This window comes from Podarcis vaucheri, assembly GCF_965113315.1.
Source record: "Podarcis vaucheri genome assembly, chromosome: 13".
NCBI classification, from domain to species: domain Eukaryota; kingdom Metazoa; phylum Chordata; class Lepidosauria; order Squamata; family Lacertidae; genus Podarcis; species Podarcis vaucheri.
The window spans coordinates 26213095-26231677 of NC_138751.1; positions in this window are offsets into that span (position 1 = coordinate 26213095).

Genomic DNA, 18583 nt, shown 5'->3' on the forward strand with positions numbered 1-18583 from the left:
CTCATTACATTCTAATATAATTTCTGTAGTCACTGAGTGCATGTCCACATCTGGGAATGGGGCAGAGGTTGCCAGCCACACACTGCAAATGCCTGCTTGCATGAGGGAACAGGATGCAACAATGGAGTTGGCCAGGCTTTTCCCCACCCATTTTCTCATCCTGCTTCCTGGCTTTGTGGCCATAAATGCCAGAACCACCATGATAGTTTTTGCCAGCACAGAAGAAACAGCCACTGAGAAGATGATGCTGAATGCAGTTTGTCGGAGAAGACATGTCACCGGTTCAGGCTGGCCAATGAAAAGCAAGGCAGAAATGAAGCAAAGCAGAAGGGAAATCAGGAGAATGTATGTGAGGTTCCGGTTGTTGGCTTTGACGATGGGAGTGTTGTGGTGCTTCAGAATTATTCCCAGCACCAGAGCTGTTATCAATGCAAAGGAAAGTGCAAAGAGGCTTAAGCTGATCCCCAGAGGTTCTTTATAAGATAAGAATGTTCTAGTTTTGGGTATGCAAAAATCATGCTTGATGTTTGGATAGGTTGTGTCCATGCAGTCAAAACAGTCATGCATATCTGAAAAGCAAAGGTAACATATTGTTATTAATTATTTATTTAATTTATATACTGCCCTTCATCTAAAGATTATCCGGTGGGCTACAACATAAAAACACATAATACACAACATAATAGCAACAGAAATGCCAGCCTCAGATTTCTTAATCAGAGAAAAGCCTATTTGAAGAGGAATGTTTTCACCAGGCACCTAAAGATATGTTATGAAGGCACTATGAGATAATCAGCCTCCTGTAACCAATATGCTTAAGTCTAAGTAACACATGGAGGGGTTAATATCATAGATTAAGCTGTCCTACCAGGCTTAGCTAGGTCATTTCCTCTTACCTTGGGGGAAAATGATAATCAAGTCTTTCCCCCTCCCCACCAAGTCTAACCAAGAAGCTCAATGTGTGAAGATGTTTAAGTTGGTTGTTGCTGCTTAACTGCATGCTGTCATCAGACACTCTTGCATTAATATACCAATAATTGAGGAACTTTCACCATTTTGTAACTAAGCTATGTTTTACTGCCTATGTAACTTTTCTGAAGCATATGAATCTGACCTTTGGAGAGTTTGTATGGAAGCATAAAAAGCAACGTATGAAGGCTTCAATCTTTTTATAATGCATGGGGAAGAGGCTAATTCTGGAATTCACTTAGAAGGGGATATTTTAAAGTTTCCGGCCAAACCCATGATCAATGGTGGTTATTCTTTGTAGCCTTCTAGGGGCTGTGAGGAAGTTCAGGAAGGGGAAAGAGAGGATTCATGAGGAATATATACTTGCAATGCCCCACCAGTGGGGTCGGGGTGGTGGTGGTTCACTTTATGCCACAGTGTGACATAACCCTGATTCTGCCAACTTGAAAGGCAGAGTGGGGGCAAACTGGGAGTGTGTCCCTGCCATGGATGAGCCTCCATTACTGGCATGATTTGTGGAGGGTTCCACCTTATTCTGGATAATTGGTTTTAATCAAGAGGCGCTCCTGGGCTGACATATGCTAATGGGCTGCAATCAATCAACTGCCGAAAGGACTGGGCTTGGCTTTCTGAAGGCATTTGAATGTTTTTCTGAAGCTTGAAAATTCTCACAACAGCCAGGAAAGGAAGAGCAAGGACAAGGTGCTCTGTGTTTTCATATGGTTTTCAAATGGTCTTTTCTTTTCTTGTCCTCCCCTGCACAATGAAAGAGACGTGTGTAGCTGTTGCTTTTGTTACTCTGTCTGGAACTTCAAAAAAGGGGGGGGGAGGCTTTTGATTTATGCTCAATAATAAATTTAAAATGGTTTTGCTATGCTCCCACCCCTTGATTAAGGCTGAATGTGTTTTATTTATGACTATCTGGGCTGGGGGGTTGTTGGAGGAATGCAGTGGATGGAAGAGAATGAGCTGCAGCCAAACAGATGTGGAAAAGAGACTGGATTTGAGAAACGATTTAGCTTTTAACCGTGTGCCAAGAAAGAACTCTACAGGGAAATTTTAACTGTGGAAACTGGAAATGCACCCTGTGAGTTATTTATGGCTGCGGCTCATCTGCTAGTGTGAAAACTGAAGGAATGGAATGTGACCTTGTACCATCCATATAAACAGTGCAGAGAATTGAACAATGGAAGATAGTAATGAACTCTCCCAGCACACACCAGGTCTGGAACTAAAATGTATATGAAGGACTTCTTTTATATTTATATGATGTAACAGGGCGATGTCTGTAAGGAGGAAATGTCGGAAGAATGGTTTAACAGCAAGTGAAGGATGACAACTGGACACTAAATATGAAATGACTGATAAATGTTTAGAACAGGAGAAGGAAGCCTGATTTTAAGGAATTGTATTAAATAAAAGTAAGAAATTGTATTAAGTTAAAGCTCTGTCTCCTTTGGTTAATTTGGACTATGGACTGAAGGAAAATGATATTAGAGTTTAAGGGAGTTAAAAACCACCGATGAAACATTCCGAATGCTCGTCAAATAAAAATGATAACCATAGAGATCAGAGTAATCTGAGATAACTTCTATCAATTTTTTACAATTACATTTCAAACACTGAAGAAAAACATACCAGACTGATTTTAGAGGTCTGTCCCTCAGAACAATACTTTTCGAAACTGATATTGGAAACCTTTGTGATATATTACCCTTTTGAGCTGAAATCTTCATTTCAGGACATGGAATGCAATCATAGCAGCAAAATGGCTCCCCCTCCTTCACTTTCTTGCTATAACCAGGATAACAACTCTCAGTGCATATGGATAAAGGTTGTGCCTAATCCAGAAATGAAAAAGGTCAAGAAAAATGAACTTGGTATCCTTAAGATTTTGGGGACTTTTAGTTGTTTCTTAGAGAATCATTAAGCCATTATGTTCTGAGAAATTATAAATAGCTGGAGCATATTTATCTATTTCATAAAATGTATTCACTGCTTGATTGTAAAATACCTCAAAGCTGTTTACAAAAAGTTATTGCACATGTGGGTACAACATAATTGTTATTTTGAAAGCAAGGGAACAACTGGGATAAATTACCACGCCAGGAACCTTCCAATTCAACTAGAGATCCACTGGATCCTAACTCTGCTGATTGTAGTGCATCGTGCTATAGAACTGCTCCTGAAATCTGTGATTAGACATTTATAAGACTGAGCTGTGATATGGATAAGCTGGATTTGATTTGGTGTTACCTTCAAAAACTTTAAACAGAAATGTGTTTATGATTGTTTGCATATACTTAATGCTTTATTTATAATTGCATATACTAGTTTTTTATTTCTACTTCATTAAATCATGTATTTCTTTTAAACATATTGCATGTCAGAATAGTGACCTAGAGCTCACAAAAGAATCCAAAAGGGATTTAAGGTAGTTTACAGCTAAAATTTTATTTTATTCCATTTAGACATGTCGGAATAGTGACTTAAAACTCACTGAACTATTACCGTATTTCTCGCCCCATAGGACGCACCAAGTTTTTTTTTGGGGGGGGGAATAAAGAAAAAAAAATATTTCCCCCCCAGTTGCTTGTGGGGCCTGCAGCGGGGAGAAGCGCTCTTCTCCCCGCCGCCCGCCTTCAGACCAGGTCCGGGGACAGCGGGAAGACGCGCTGCTCCTCTCAGCTGTCCCCGGAGCTTGCGGGGCTGGCAGTGGGGAGAAGCACTCTTCTCCCCACCGTCCACCTTCAGATCAGGTCCGGGGACAGTGGGAAGAAGCACTGCGCCTCCCAGCTGTCCCCAGAGCTTGCGGGGCTGGCAGTGGGGAGAAGCGCTTCCCCTCTTGGAGGGGAAAAAGTGCGTCCTATAGGGCAAAAAATACGGTAAATAGTTTGCAAGGCGCTGACAGTCAGTTCTTACCTGGTTAAACAAACTGTGCCATCTTATGACCTTGTCATTGATAGTTAATACTCTGTCTGGAGGAGCCTGGGGATCAAGCCTACCAACTTTCACTGTATGAAAAGATTGGTTGGAAGAAACAATCAGGTTCAAAACATCAAATCCAGCTATTATTTTCCCACTTTGATCGAAAGAAATCTGGTCCCCAGCACTGTTATTAAATGAAACACATCGGAGAAAGTGATGCAGCTAGACAAAAAGAAAATAAATAAATAAATAACAGCATTTCTATAGTAATGTGTAAAACGTTGAACTTACAACGGACACTTTAGAAGAATTTATAAAACTCCTGGCCTTCATTTTCTCAACTTCATTCTGAAGGTAATAGCATAATAACAATGTTACTTTATTGGGGATGAACAAAAATTGGCAGAAAAAATGGTCATCCATCATACTACACAAATCAGAAAATGAATATCCATAACCCATAATACACTGTATTTACAGTAGGTTTATATGCAAAAAAAAAGGAAAGCTGACTGAAAAATGCACTATTCTTTCATTTCTATGCAGTTGGCAGAGAAAGAAAGCTGGAAATATCAGCATAGGTAGAGTTTTAAGACAAATTAGCGTCTTTTGTATCTTTCTTCATTTTCCCAACTTCATTCTAAAGGAAATAGCATAATAAAAATGTTACTCTACTGGGGATGGACAAAAATTGGCAGGAAAAAATGGTCACCCACCATACTACACAAATCAGAAAATGAGTATCCGTAATACCAAAAAGAGGGTGGGGGAGGGAGGCTGACTGAAGCATTGCCTATTCTTTCATTTCTATGCAGAGGGCAAAGAAAGAAAACTGAAAATATCAGCATAGGTAGAGGTTTATGGACAAATTAGTATTTTTTGTTACCTTCAAAATACGGTATGCTACCGCATGAGAATGCCCATTACCTGCCAAAATGGCTGATTCTGAAGTTCAGGTCTTCCTCTGACTAACACTGTGTCATATGTCCTTCTGGATGAGAACATGGCTTGTAAAGCATGGGCCACTACATAGACTGCATTATAGATGCTGTAGCTGTGCCCAGTCATACTCATTTCAAAAAAAAGGAGAGGGAGGCTTTCCAACTTCTCTTCTCCTGTGCAAATACCTCTATCCGCAGGGTCCCCAGTGGTATTTAAGAAGACACAGCTGAATACATGCTCCCAGAAATTCTTTATAAAATCATCTTCTCTTGTGTTTAAAGGATTTCTCTTCTCAAGAAACTTGTGAAATCTCTGTAAATAACTGAACTGATATCTGAAGCCTATAGCACCATGGAATAGTTTTACATCCCAATGCCTTTGATAGTGAAATGCACTGAGCTCCAGCTGGGCTGTAGCTATCCAAACTTTCGCCACTAATTTATTTTCAACGGATAAAACTGGAAGCCATCTGAAAAATGACATGGAATAAGATTCTCCAAAGATCACTACCACATTTGCTTTGCTGCCCATCATACTATCATTTATTTTGACCCCTTCTTCTATGATGTCCATAAATTCAGTGACAAAAGAAAGTGTGGGGATTCTCTCTATGAAGGCAAAACAAACACCCTTCTGGGAAAAGACGGGCAGCACAGTTTGCACAAATCTTTCTCCATTATCATTATCCATAACAATGACCCCAATCCACGTCCACCCGAAATGCAGAAGCAGAGAGAGAATTCCCTCATACTGAAGGGCTTCCTGGGGGACCATCTGGTAGAAGGAAAGTCCTGGGGTTTTATCATTCATCACTGGTGCAGGACTGAATGTTAGCTGAAGATGAAAGGGAAGAGGTGAGTGAAAATAATAATAAAAATGTTAATAATTTTTATGTTCCCGGAGTGCTAGGAATGATTACCTGGGAGAGGGATTTTTCTTTGGCAACTTCTAAATTATGCAATTCCCTCCCCACATAGATGCATCTAGCACAGGGGTCAGCAAACCTTTTCAGCAGGGGTCCAGTCCACTGTCCCTCAGACCTTGTGGGGGGTTGGACAGTATTTTGGAAAAAAAATATATGAACAAATTCCTATGCCCCCCAAATAACCATTCTACTCATGTAAAAACACACTGATTCCCGGACCATCCATGGGCTGGATTTAGAAGGCAATTGGGCCGGATCCGGCCCCTGGGCCTTAGTTTGCGTATCTATGATCTAGCATCATTGTCCTATTCTAAAGATGCACAGCCTTACCCTGTCCTTTAATAGGTAAAATTTGACAGTTTCATGGGATGCACCTCCTCTGTTTTCTTTCACATATATTGTGCTGGGCTGGATTTTTGAGGGGGGTTCTTTTACTTGGCTTTTATTGAATCCTTTATTTATTTTAAATTATATTATCATATTATTCTCTTATTTCTTCACCACAACATCTAGGAATCTAGCATCAACTTTTCTTTTCTTTTGTGGGCTCTCCTCCTATTTCCCAGTAATGTTCTATTCTCAAGTGGGACTTTTATTTCTACAATGTTCCTTCACAAGCCAGTCCCCTGGCCTCTGCGTACTATCACCATGACTGACCTAACAAGTCAAGAATTTTTACACCCCAGCTGTTTGTCTCCCTGACTAACATCTACCCTGTGTGTCAGTGGGAAGGAGGAAGCATTTCTCAAAAACCGTCATGACAGGGATTCTGGCCGATTGGGGCAGATATGACCCTGCATTTAGACAGCCTCAAATGACCAACAAAAAGCCTAACACCATGTACCTGTTGGAGAGCCATTGAATGCATTGTATTTCAGCACTCCTTGCATCAAGCAAGATTTTAGTAATCTTTGAGTTCAAGGACAGATAACATGGGGCTCAAACTTGGGAGGAAGATGAAGGTGTGAATTATTAGTGTATCTTGGAGATTAGCCAAGTACAATGCTCTTTCAAGATATACAGATTCTCCAAGGCCTTTTAGAGATCACATATATTGTATGGAAAATGTACAAAATGATATTCAGATACAAGTGTTCCTCAAGGTGGGTAGGGGAGCATGTTTTTAGAAGTTTTAAAAATGTTTTGACTATGTTTCTATTTTATTTGAACTTGTATGGCATCTAATGTTTGATGTTTGCTGCGTTGGTCTCCCATGGGAGAAAGGTTGAGATACAAATCTAATAAAATGGATAGATGATAGATAGATAGATAGATAGATAGATAGATAGATAGATAGATGATAGATAAATGCTTGCCATCAAATAGGCTTAATTTCTTCTTCTTGGAAATATTTTGTGCACATTCTCATTGAATGTGAGAAAAGCATTTGTCCTCAAAAGCTGTTCATTTTATCACTATTATTTATAATACTCATATGCACATATACTTTACCTGTGGAATTTTGTAGATATCCAGTACAGTGGCTACATAGAGAGAAATATCCGAATCCAGTCCTGCAATGACTGCTACCAAATGATTCTGGGTGTCACATAAATAGTTAGGGACAAATATCTCCAAGGTGGATGTAAGTAACATAGTAGCATGATAAGTCCTCTGCGCATTGAAATAGCTGTCATAGATGCAGACACCCAAGGTGATATTTGGTAATAGCTGAGGGTTTTCATTTATCTCCAGTACTGCAAATGCCAAGGCCAGGATGTACTGGTAATTTTTAGGCACCACACTAGGACATTATTAAAAACTACAATCAGATATATATTCTTCCCTTGATAGTTGCAATTTTGTTCTGCATCAGCTTCATCAGTATTAATATGCTTTTTGAGGTGGGGAAAATTAAACAATCAACAATGTGGATATTTATCTTCAAAATATTGGTATTTATAAGGTATATTACTATGATTCAAAGCACACTCACATTTATATATACTCTTTCTATTGATGTTGTAACCCTGCAGTATAGGCATTCATAATGATAGCATGATAGCCACCTCAAAGTCATATAAATATTCCTTCAAAAAATACATTCTTGGAAGGAAAAAATAGAAGAAGAAATCAGTCTATTTTAATATGCATATGGGAAACACTGAGATAGTTATGGTAACTCTCATGATTGGAAAGAGTCAGGAAATGTAAATAAATGAAACATAGAAACACTGCTGTTTTTGAAGCCAAATAACAGAAATATCAGAAGGAATGGAAAACATCAAAAGTGCAAGTGGACACAGTATGTATATGATGAAAGGAACCATGGGATAGAGAAGGATGAGATGCAGGCGTATGTAAAAGAAAGAAGAGCTAAAATTCTTCCTGCTCTCTCTCTCACTCTCTTTCTCTCTTTTTCCACCTTAACTTCAAAAGAAATGTAAGAAATGATAGAATCTCCCACCATCAAATTTTAACAATAGTAGTAACAGTAGTAGTCATATTTGAAGAGGCATATTTGGACCAATCCTGTTACAATGGTGGGTGGACTATGTTACCAGTACATCTTCCTCCAGGTGGGCAAAATGAATAGAGCTGATTCAATCTTGGAAATGCTAACTCCTTTCCTTCAATGTGAAGGCTCTGAACTCTCTTGGGGGTAGACAATTTTTTGCTTTGCCATGTGGAATTTGCTTCTTTCTGCAGCTTTCCGTTAAATGCATTAGCTTTTTCTACAGTCCAAGAAAACATTTTTTTATGCGACTGCAGCTTCTAAGACTAAGACCAAGTAACAAAACAAAACAAGTTAAAAAGGATTAGCTCCTTACAAGAGATCTTCAAATGAAGGTGCTGGGGGTTCTGTTGTGAAGGCTACTGAGTTAACAATGATGAAACTATGAGAAACAATCCCACCAATTATGATGTTGCCTGACTGATGATATTTTTGAAGTGGAGGGTGTGGAGTATGGATCCGGCATTTAACATAGTGATCCTCAGAAGTAATATGAGAAAGCAGTATTAGCAGGAAGACAACTAATACTATCATATTGATCACCACTTTTCACTCTGTGTCCAGATTCTCCTATATTTCCACCTGCATCATTATCATGATATTCTCTGTGGTTACGGTGACTTGACTTGGATGCTCAGTCAGGCTGATGATATGCTTGAATTTGTCCAAGATATAAAGTATAAGTAAAGTGATAAGAGTGGTGTGTGCATGCTTGTTCCTAGTCCCTCATCATACCTGTGATTGCTAGAGGGTATTTTTGTGCCATCCACAGTTTGTGTTATTAGCTCTCTAAGGGGAAACTGTAATTGTGCAGTGGATTTTAGAAATAAATTATAGCCTTTATACATAAAGGGGAGTGTGATATGAATTCAAATATGGGAATTCCCTGTGGAACTGCAAAAAACAACAACATGTTTATCACATCTGAATAGAAGTTTTCTTTTCCACTTATCTGACTAGGAATGTACACTTGAGCTTTTAAATGCCTGAGTAGAGAATATTTTTTAGTATAAGGATCCAAACCCCCAAGCGTATTGATAGGTTGCTATCAGTCAGGACCTCACATAAATCTGTCCAGCTGCATGAATGATATTTTAACCCCATTTGCAGGACTCCCCACCCGAAGCCTAACATAGTTGAGTTGGGCAATATAAACCATGGGAGAAGTTCTGAATATACTACCCTCAAACTCAAAACCATTATCTTATAGAACTCCATCACTTTGCTATACAATCATAGAACCAAAAGGGTAGTAGTGAGAAATCGAGCTGAATTGCCTTAGATCAGGCAGGATTCCTTATTCCGCGGAGGATATTAAACATGTTGAAGCAGAATGTGTAAAAGTTACCTTTGAACCTTCACACCTTCAATTTTCTCTATTACACTGCATAGTTTACAAAGGAAAACAGAATCATGAGCAAAACCAAAAAACCCTAAATATAGGCATATTATAATCTGATAGGCCAGGTTCATTCTCAGAATAATTTGTTTGCAGAGCACTTCTAACCATGTCTACTCACATGTAAGTATCCCAATGAATGGAATGAGACTTACTACCAGATGTTGGATTCGCATTTCAGCAGTGACTTCAGAGTTTATGTGTTTGTGTGTAAATAATAATGTTATGGCACCATTCTGCTCTTAACCATCTGAGAGCTAAAATCTTAGAAGTGTGTACTGTAGAATGAAAAGCAACCCTCAACTTTTATGAAATGAAGAGTCAGTTTATAATTAGCATAACTGTACTTTACTAACTAGAAAGGAAGACAGAATCATTTAATTCTTCAGTTAGTTCTTTCTATTAGCTGCTCTCTTTTGTTCAGCTCAGGCTTCAACAAAATAATGTAGCATTTAGGAGAAAATAGACAGGCCAATAACCCAGCACTGGAGGCTAAGACAGAAAAGATTTCCACAGCTACCATATATTTCCCTATATTTGGGACAAAGGATAACCACACACTGCAAAATAGGTAAAGGTAAAGGGACCCCTGACCATAGGTCCAATCATGACCGACTCTGGGGTTGCGGCGCTCATCTCGCATTATTGGTCGAGGGAGCCGGCGCACAACTTCTGGATCATGTGGCCAGCATGACTAAGCCACGAACCAGAGCAGTGCACGGAAACGCCGTTTAACTTCCCGCCAGAGCGGTACCTATTTATCTACTTGCACTTTGATGTGCTTTCGAACTGCTAGGTTGGCAATAGACACTGCAAAATACTAACACGCTAAAGGTAATAAACTTGGCTTCATTGAAAGTGTCTGGTGACTTCCTAGCCAGGAAGATCCAAAGTGAAGCTGGCAATGGCCAGGAGGCCAATATAGCCAAGTAAAACAGAGTGACAGACCCCTCATTACATCCTAGCATAATTTCTTCAGCTACTGGCAACGGAGGAGAGATTGCCAGCCACACAATGCAAATGCCTCCTTGCATAAGGGAGCCACAAAGTACAGTTGAATTGGCCAGCCTCTTTCCCACCCATTTCCCAGTTCTGGATCCTGGCTTGGTGGCCATGAAAGCAAGAACCACAGTGAGGGTTTTTGCCAGCACACAAGAAATAGCCACTGAGAAGGCGATGCCAAAAGCAGTTTGTCGGAGGAGACAAGTCACCTTCTGAGGCTGCCTAACGAATAGCAGTACAAAGGAAGCAGAGCAGGAGGGAGAGGAGGAGAGTGTAGGTGAGTTGCCAGTTGTTGGCTTTGACAATGGGAGTGTTGTGGTTCTTCATAAATGTTAAGAGGACTAGAACTGTGACCAAAGAACAGGAAAGAGCAGAAAGGACTTGATTGAGCACCCAGGTTCTTCAAAAGACAAGAAAATTATATGCTTGGGAATACATAAATCGTGGTTTTTATTTGGATAGGTTTGATCTTAATGTATAGAACAGTCACTCATACATGTATCTGATAAGGAAAGTATGTGGTCTAATTTCACAAACATGTCATCAATCTAAAGAGCAGCCTATTTTACAATTCAAATTGGGGGGAAATTAATCATTGTTTGTGGGAAATGTGGTGTGGGGTGATTTTAGGGATTATAGTAATTAATATCGAACTTCCATAATTCCATCCTTTTGCTTTTTACCTGAAACGCCCATCAAACTGATAAAAATAAAAATAAAGGATAAAAATAAAGGATAAAAATAAAGGATAAAAATAAAGGATAAAAATGTGTTGAATCTGAATCTCATGTGTGTTGGAAATGCAAAGAAGTAAAAGGAACATTTTCCATATGCGCTGGGTATGCAAAATAGTTAAAGAGTACTGGGAAATGATATATAATGTGATGGAAAAAATATATATTTTTAAAAAAACATTTCCCCCCCCCCCCAAGAACAGAGGCATTACTTTTGGGAATAGTGCAGACATAGATACCCAGATGCCCACCTACAGCAGCTTGGATTTTGTTAGCCCAAAAGTGGCGGGTGAGAGAGGCCCCTAAGAAGGAGGAATGGCTACTTAAAATGATAGAATATGCAGAGTTAGCAGGCCTCACCAGCAGAAGAGGGCAAGAAGATCAAGCATACATATAGAGGAGTAGATTTTTGTGTGGAATATTTGAATAATAACTGTAAACAAGTGAAAAGGCTAGCAGGAATTAAGGTAAATTCAACAGTATGAACTACAATAAAGAAATATGAATGGGGGGAATTGAACTAAATGGTTTTATTAGAATATGCAGAATTTATGGGAAAATTAAAAGAACCATGGAAGGGGAAGAAGGAAAGTTGATGAATGTATCATTACAATGGAGGATATTTAATTGTGGAAATGTATACAGGTGAAACTCGGAAAATTAGAATATTGTGGAAAAGTTCATTTATTTCAGTAATTCAACTTCAAAGGTGAAACTAATATATGAGATAGATTCATGACATCCAAAGCGAGATATGTCAAGTCTTCATTTGTTATAATTGTGATGTTTATGGCATACAGCTGATGAAACCCCAAATTAATAATCTCAGAAAATTAGAATATTAAATGAAATCAGCAAAACAAGGACTGCAAATAGAGCAATATTGGACCTCTGAGAAGTAGAAGCATGCACATGTACTCAGTACTTGGTTTGAGCCCCTTTTGCATCAATTACTGCCTCAATGCGGCGTGGCATGGATGCTATCAGCCTGTGGCACTGCCGAGGTGTTATGGAAGACCAGGAAGCTTCAATACCAGCCTTCAGCTCTTCTGCATTGCTCGGTCTCATGTCTCTCATCTTTCTCTTGGCAATGCCCCATAGATTCTCTATGGGGTTCAGGTCAGGCGAGTTTGCTGGCCAATCAAGCACAGTAATCCCATGGGCATTGAACCAAGTTTTGGTACTTTTGGCAGTGTGAGCAGGTGACAAAGTCCTGCTGGAAAATGAAGTCAGCATCACCATAAAGCTTGTCTGCAGAAGGAAGCATGAAGTGCTCCAAAAACTCCTGGTAGATGGCTGCATTGACCCTGGACTTTTTAAAGTACAGTGGACCAACACCAGCTGATGACATGGCTCCCCAAATCTCTTTTCTGATGAGAGCAGCTTTTGCATCTCATTTGGAAACCAAGTACCCAGAGGTTATCAGGTAACATAGGAAGCTGCCTTACATCATCTTATTTTTACCAAACTGTAGATCATGTTTTTCTAGGGTGGTTTTTTGTTTGATTGTTTTTGTTCCTATTGTTGCTGCTTGCAATTTCTCTTGCATGGTTCAGAGTCCAAAGCACTTTGTTGTGTGCATGCAGCCTAAGACCTCATCTCGGAATTAAAATTCAGAAATCATAATCTTTGGTCTTCACATTGACTTGCATTGAAGAAGCAAAAATTATTTTGTCTAGAATTCAGAATTCATTAGAAGCAGTTGCCTAGTGATTTGTTCTCTCTGTAGTGTGCTGATCCAAGCAATTTCTATACCAAGTTTGCATTGGCTAAAAAACCCTATTACTATAAAATTAAAGAGAATGGGAGCCAGAATGCAAACTTACTTTAATCCTCACCATGTTTTAAAAGCATTCATTATACCTCCATTTAAACCTACTGTGATCCTCATTTCTGTGTTGCTCTATAGTTGCATGGCAAGAACCTCAAGCAGACCTCCCCATTAAGATAAATAAATTCACACGGACACAGATGTTTTGTTTAAGGTTTTTGGGCAAATATTTGGCCCGCCTGCATCTCACCTGGTGTTCCCAGCGGCCTGGCATGGCCCTCACCCTTAAAGCGGACTTCAAACAGGAACCAGGCCCCGCCTTACTTTAACAAAATACCCTTGACACTGGAGGGGCAGGCGATGGCCGACCTCCCCTCCCCCATTCACAATAAGCCAATACCTAACCACCAAACCTTACAAAATTGTGACGATTGCTAAGAGGTAGGCAAAAACCAAGTGGCCCGTGCCAATTTACCAAATGGAAAAATTTCTATCTGGCCCCTGACTCAAGCCGGGCAACCAACCAAAGCCCAAAACAAGGCCAAAGGATCTAAATTAAAGGGAGGGTGGGCAGGTATTCAGCAACGCAAAGCAGGAGCCTGACACATGCCGCGCAGCTGCTTTTATACATTCCCCCACTATCACCCTTTGACATGATGGGGCAATAGCCCTGGGTAATTGTGGTGCCACCCCTGCGCGTGTGTGATAGCTCCACCCACACCAGGGTGAGGGGAACCAGATTGAGAGCCTGCCCGCAACCAGGAGCATCTATTCAGATGATCCCATTTCTTGAGAGTGTCTGACTTATGTACTTTCTGTACATATGTAAGTCTGTATGACTTACCTTCTGTACATACATTTTTAAAGCTGATTCTGAGTTTCACATGTATTTCAAACTAGTAGTGATTGGAGAATTTTGAGCAAAATGTACATTGAACAGCACGAGAAAGGGAAACATATCGGAAAGGTGTGTGCATGCGTGCATAAATGCATCCAGACCACAGGCTGTAACAAAAAGCATGCTACTCAGTCTTATCTTCTTACTAGCTGTCCCCTGTTGTTCAGCTCAGGCCTCAACAAAATGATGTAACATTTGGGTGCAAAGATGCACACAAGCAACCCAGCACTGGAAGCTAAAATAGAAAAGACCTCCACAGCCACCATGTATTTGCCCTTGGAGCTCAGATAAGCTGGAATGAAGGATAGCCACACACTGCAGAAGACCAACATGCTGAAAGTGATGAACTTGGCTTCATTGAAACTGTCCGGTAACTTCCGAGCAAAGAAAGCCACAACAAAACTGACAATAGCCAAGAAGCCAAGATAGCCCAAGACACAAGAAAATAAAATCACAGATCCCTCATTACATTCTAATATAATTTCTGTAGTCACTGAGTGCATGTCCACATCTGGGAATGGGGCAGAGGTTGCCAGCCACACATTGCAAATGCCTGCTTGCATGAGGGAACAGGATGCAACAATGGAGTTGGCCAGGCTTTTCCCCACCCATTTTCTCATCCTGCTTCCTGGCTTTGTGGCCATAAATGCCAGAACCACCATGATAGTTTTTGCCAGCACAGAAGAAACAGCCACTGAGAAGATGATGCTGAAAGCAGTTTGTCGGAGAAGACATTTCACCGGTTCAGGATGGCCAATGAAAAGCAATGCAGAAATGAAGCAAAGCAGAAGGGAAATCAGGAGAATGTATGTGAGGTTCCGGTTGTTGGCTATGACTATGGGAGTGTTGTGGTGCTTCAGAATTATTCCCAGCACCAGAGCTGTTATCAATGCAAAGGAAAGTGCAAAGAGGCTTAAGCTGATCCCCAGAGGTTCTTTATAAGATAAGAATGTTCTAGTTTTGGGTATGCAAAAATCATGCTTGATGTTTGGATAGGTTGTGTCCATGCAGTCAAAACAGTCATGCATATCTGAAAAGCAAAGGTAACATATTGTTATTATTTATTTAATTTATATCATAGATTAAGCTGTCCTACCAGGCCTAGCTAGGTCATTTCCTCTTACCTTGGGGAAAAATGATAATCAAGTCTTTCCCCCCTTCCCCACCAAGTCTAACCAAGAAGCTCAATGTGTGAAGATGTTTGAGTTGGTTGTTGCTGCTTAACTGCATGCTCTCACCAGACATGCTTGCATTAATATACCAATAATTGAGGAACTTTCACCATTTTTTAAACTAAGCTATGTTTTACTTCCTATGTAACTTTTCTGAACATATGAATCTGACCTTTGGAGAGTTTGTATGGAAGCATAAAAAACAACGTATGAAGGCTTCAATCTTTTTATAATGCATGGGGAAGAGGCTAATTCTGGAATTCACTTAGAAGGGCATTTTTAAAGTTTCCGGCCACACCCATGATCAATGGTGGTTATTCTTTGTAGCCTTCTAGGGGCTGTGAGGAAGTTCAGGAAGGGGAAAGAGAGGATTTGTGAGGAATAAATCCTTGCAATGCCCCACCAGTAGGGTCTGGGGGGGGGTGTTGAGGAAAATTAGACAGATGAGCAATTAAACGAGCAATGCAAAGAAATAGAGGAAAACAACAGAATGGGAAGAACCAGAGATCTGTTGGAGATATGAAAGGAACATTTCATACAAAGATTACCATAATAAAGGACAAAAGTGGTAAGGACCTAACAGAAGCAGAAGACATCAAGAAGAGGTGGCAAGAATACAAAGAAGAATTATACCAAAAAGATATGGATGGCTCGTACACCCCAGGTAGTGTGGTTGCTGACCTTGAGCCAGACATCCTGGAGAGTGAAGTCAAATTGGCCTTCAGAAAGCATTGCTAATAACAAGGCCAGTGGAAGTGATGGTATTCCAGCTGAACTATTTAAAATTTTAAAAAATGATGCTGTTAATGTGCTACACTCAATATGCCAGCAAGTTTTGAAAACTCAGCAGTGTGCCAGAGGATTGGAGAAGATCAGTCTACATCCCAATCCCAAAGAAGGGCAGTGCCAAAGAATGTTCCAGCTACTGCATAATTGCACTCATTTCACACGCTAGCAAGGTTATGCTTAAAATTCTGCAAGGAAGGCTCAAGCAGTATGTGGACCGAGAACTCCCAGAAGTGCAAGCTGGATTTAGAAGAGGCAGAAGAACCAGAGACCAAATTGCAAACATGTGCTGGATTATGGAGAAAGCTAGAGAGTTCCAGAAAGACATCTACTTCTGCTTCATTGACTATGCAAAAGCCTTTGACTGTGTCAACCACAGCAAACTATGGCAAGTTCTTAAAGAAATGGGAATGCCTGATCACCTCATCTGTCTCCTGAGAAATCTCTGTGTGGGACAAGAAGCTACAGTTAGAACTGGATATGGAACAACTGGTTGGTTCAAAATTGGGAAAGGGGTACGGCAAGGCTGTATATTGTTTCCCTGCTTATTTAACTTATATGCAGAATTCATCATGCGAAAGGCTGGCCTGGATGAATCCCAAGCCGGAAATAAGATTGCCGGAAGAAATATCAACAACCTCAGATATGCAGATGACATAACCTTGATGGCAGAAAGTGAGGAGGAATTAAAGAACCTTTTAATGAGGGTGAAAGAGGAGAGTGCAAAATATGGTCTGAAGCTCAACATCAAAAAAATGAAGATCATGGCCACTGGTCCCATCACTTCCTGGCAAATAGAAGGGGAAGAAATGGAGGCAGTGAGAGATTTTACTTTCTTGGGCTCCATGATCACTGCAGATGGTGACAGCAGTTACGAAATTAAAAGACGCCTGCTTCTTGGAAGAAAAGCAATGACAAACCTAAACAGCATCTTAAAAAGCAGAGACATCACCTTGCCAACAAAGTTCCATATAGTTAAAGCCATGGTTTTCCCAGTAGTGATGTATGGAAGTGAGAGCTGGACCATAAAGAAGGCTTATCTCTGAAGAGTTGATGCTTTTGTATTATGGTGCTGGAGGAGACTCTTGAGAGTCCCATGGACTACAAGAAGATCAAACCTATCCATTCCTCAGGAAATCAGCCCTGAGTGCTCACTGGAAGGAGACATTGTGAAGCTGAGGCTCCAATACTTTGGTTACCTCATGAGAAGAGAAGACGCCCTGGAAAAGACCCTGATGTTGGGAAAGATGGAGGGCACAAGGAAAAGGGGATGACAGAGGAGGACATGGTCGGATAGTGTTCTAGAAGCTACAACCATGAGATTGACCAAACTGCGGGAGGCAGTGGAAGACAGGAGTGCCTAGCGTGCTCTGGTCCATGGGGGGGGGGGGGGTGTCACAAAGAGTCAGACACGACTAAACAACAACAAGAAGAAGAAGACAGATGAGACTTGATGACATTTGGTTGCTCTCACATTTTTTAAAAATGTCAAGATGTTCTTTTCTTAATTCATTTTTAATTGTATTATTCGGGCCAACCCTTTTGAGCAACCTGGGGCCTTTGTGGCCAAAACACCACATATAAACAAAGAGTAACATTAACTATAGGTGATTATGTGGCCAAAACTCAGTTGATCCAATATCCTCAGTTAATTGAAATTAATTGAAAACCCCTCTCAACTGGTTAGTGAGAATGCCATTGAAAGGCTCTGTTCCTCTGGTTAATTTGGACTATGGACTGAAGGAAAATGATATTAGAGATTAAGGGAGTTAAAAACCACCGATGAAACATTCAGAATGCTGGTCAAATAAAAATGATAACAATAAAGATCAGAGAAATCTAAAAAAACTTCTATCAATTTTTAAAAATTACATTTCAAACACTGAAGAAAAACATACCAGACTGATTTTAGAGGTCTGTCCCTCAGAACAATACTTTTCGAAACTGATATTGGAAACCTTTGTGATATATTACCCTTTTGAGCTGAAATCTTCATTTCAGGACATGGAATACAATCATAGCAGCAAAATGGCTCCCCCTCCTTCACTTTCTTGCTATAACCAGGATAACAACTCTCAGTGCATATGGATAAAGGTTGTGCCTAATCCAGAAATGAAAAAGGTCAAGAAAAATGAACTTGGTATCCTTAAGATTTTGGGGACTTTTAGTTGTTTCTTAGAGAATCATTAAGCCATTACGTACTGAGGAACTATAAATAGCTGGAGCATATTTATCTATTTCATAAAATGTATTCACTGCTTAATTGTAAAATACCTCAAAGCTGTTTACAAAAAGTTATTGCACATGTGGGTACAACATAATTGTTATTTTGAAAGCAAGGGAACAACTGGGATAAATTACCACGCCAGGAACCTTCCAATTCAGCTAGAGATCCACTGGATCCTAACTCTGCTGATTGTAGTGCATCATGCTATAGAACTGCTCCTGAAATCTGTGATTAGACATTTATAAGACTGAGCTGTGATATGGATAAGCTGGATTTGATTTGGTGTTACCTTCAAAAACTTTAAACAGAAATGTGTTTATGCTTGTTTGCATATACTTAATGTTTTATTTATAATTGCATATACTAGTTTTTTAT